Source organism: Sinocyclocheilus rhinocerous, unplaced genomic scaffold (assembly GCF_001515625.1).
Source record: "Sinocyclocheilus rhinocerous isolate Xijiao unplaced genomic scaffold, SAMN03320098_v1.1 scaffold2724, whole genome shotgun sequence".
NCBI classification, from domain to species: Eukaryota; Metazoa; Chordata; class Actinopteri; order Cypriniformes; family Cyprinidae; genus Sinocyclocheilus; species Sinocyclocheilus rhinocerous.
Genome location: NW_015635046.1, coordinates 67,659 through 70,831, shown reverse-complemented (window position 1 = coordinate 70,831; position 3,173 = coordinate 67,659).

The window sequence follows — 3,173 nt, the reverse complement described above, 5'->3', positions numbered from 1 at the left end:
AGGGTCTAATCTTCCTAATGTTGTATAAGGCAAATCTGTAGGACCGGGCCGTTGTAGCAATATAACTTAACTACCAAACCCAACTCCAAGGTTACTGGCTGTCCTGGAAGGAGTTATGGTTGACGAACCTAGCTGTATAGAGAAGTTGTGATGAGGTGCTGGGTTGGCTGAGACCACGAGCAGTTCTGTCTTAGCAAGGTTGAGTTGAAGGTGATGGTCCATCATCCAGCCAGAAATGTCTGTCAGACAGGCTGCAATGCAAACAGCTACCATTGGATCATCTGGTTGGAATGAGAAGTTGAGTTGAGTGTCATCAGCATAGCAGTGATAGGAAAAGCCATGTTTCTGAATGACCATAGTGGATAGGCGAGAGGGAGAGATTGAGCATAGGTTACGCCGAAAGATGACCTACGGAGGAGTATGTGTTGTGTCAGGAGTCTTAGGTTAAAAGTGATGAGGAAGTTGTCTGAGGTGTGCAACAGAGTAACTAACGTGTTGTCAGTGGAGCAGTAGCGTGTGTAGATAAGGTGCAATTGGTTACCCGATTTGTGAGTAGCCGTAGTAGACACTCACTTGAGATAAAATGAGGCAAGCAGAGTGTTGAAGTCAGCAGCCTTGGGTTTTTCTAGGTGGATGTTGAAGTCACCGAGTAGTACTGTCCTCAGGGAAGTTTGAGAGTAACACATCCACATCCTCCAAGAAGTTACCCAGTTGACCTGGGGGACAATAAACAACTACAAAGTGGATTATAACAGGGTGGATAATAGTAATTGTGTGTGATTCAAATGAACTGTTGCCAGTAAGAGATAGTAAAGGATCAAATGTCTATTCATTTGAGATAAGTAGACCAGCACCTCCACCCCTCCCAATTCGGGCGAGGGGTGTGGGAAAAAGTAAAATTAGTGGATAGGGCTGCAGGAGTGGCAGTGTCCTCAGGTTTGATCCACCCAGTCAACAATTTGATCTCACAATGATGTCACCATGAGCTCACACGATTCTCATGGTGTGGTCACAATGTGTGTGTCACAGTGAGCTAAAAGTGTAACCACACAGCACACTCACTGTGTGCTCATACTATGCTCCCAATGTGAGGTCACTGCACACTCACTGTGCGCTCATACTGTGGTCACAACGTGAGGTCACTGCACACTCACTGTGCGCTCATACTGTGGTCACAACGTGAGGTCACTGCACACTCACTGTGCGCTCATACTGTGGTCACAATGAGGTCACAGCGCACTCACTGTGTGCTCATACTATGCTCCCAATATGAGGTCACTGTACACTCACTGTGTGCTCATACTGTGGTCACAACGTGAGGTCACTGCACACTCACTGTGCGCTCATACTGTGGTCACAATGTGAGGTCACTGCACACTCAATGTGTGCTCATACTGTGGTCACAATGTGAGGTCACTGCACACTCACTGTGCGCTCATACTGTGGTCACAATGTGAGGTCACTGCACACTCACTGTGCGCTCATACTATGGTCACAATGTGAGGTCACTGCACACTCACTGTGCGCTCATACTATGGTCACAATGTGAGGTCACTGCACACTCAATGTGCGCTCATACTGTGGTCACAATGTGAAGTCACTGCACACTCACTGTGCGCTCATACTATGGTCACAATGTGAGGTCACTGCACACTCAATGTGCACTCATACTGTGTTCACAATGTGAGGTCACTGCACACTCACTGTGCGCTCATACTGTGGTCACAATGTGAGGTCACTGTCACTGCACACTCACTTTGCACTCATACTGTGGTCACAATGTGAGGTCACTGTCACTGCACACTCACTTTGCACTCATACTGTGGTCACAATGTGAGGTCACTGTCACTGCACACTCACTTTGCACTCATACTGTGGTCACAATGTGAGGTCACTGTCACTGCACACTCACTTTGCACTCATACTGTGGTCACAATGTGAGGTCACTGCACACTCACTGTGCGCTCATACTGTGGTCACAATGTGAGGTCACTGCACACTCACTGTGCGCTCATACTGTGGTCACAATGTGAGGTCACTGCACACTCACTGTGCGCTCATACTGTGGTCACAATGTGAGGTCACTGTCACTGCACACTCACTTTGCACTCATACTGTGGTCACAATGTGAGGTCACTGTCACTGCACACTCACTTTGCACTCATACTGTGGTCACAATGTGAGGTCACTGTCACTGCACACTCACTTTGCACTCATACTGTGGTCACAATGTGAGGTCACTGTCACTGCACACTCACTTTGCACTCATACTGTGGTCACAATGTGAGGTCACTGCACACTCACTGTGCGCTCATACTGTGGTCACAATGTGAGGTCACTGCACACTCACTGTGCGCTCATACTGTGGTCACAATGTGAGGTCACTGCACACTCACTGTGCGCTCATACTGTGGTCACAATGTGAGGTCACTGCACACTCACTGTGCGCTCATACTATGGTCACAATGTGAGGTCACTGCACACTCACTGTGCGCTCATACTATGGTCACAATGTGAGGTCACTGCACACTCACTGTGCGCTCATACTGTGGTCACAATGTGAGGTCACTGTCACTGCACACTCACTTTGCACTCATACTGTGGTCACAATGTGAGGTCACTGTCACTGCACACTCACTTTGCACTCATACTGTGGTCACAATGTGAGGTCACTGTCACTGCACACTCACTTTGCACTCATACTGTGGTCACAATGTGAGGTCACTGTCACTGCACACTCACTTTGCACTCATACTGTGGTCACAATGTGAGGTCACTGCACACTCACTGTGCGCTCATACTGTGGTCACAATGTGAGGTCACTGCACACTCACTGTGCGCTCATACTGTGGTCACAATGTGAGGTCACTGCACACTCACTGTGCGCTCATACTGTGGTCACAATGTGAGGTCACTGTCACTGCACACTCACTTTGCACTCATACTGTGGTCACAATGTGAGGTCACTGTCACTGCACACTCACTTTGCACTCATACTGTGGTCACAATGTGAGGTCACTGTCACTGCACACTCACTTTGCACTCATACTGTGGTCACAATGTGAGGTCACTGTCACTGCACACTCACTTTGCACTCATACTGTGGTCACAATGTGAGGTCACTGCACACTCACTGTGCGCTCATACTGTGGTCACAATGTGAGGTCACTGCA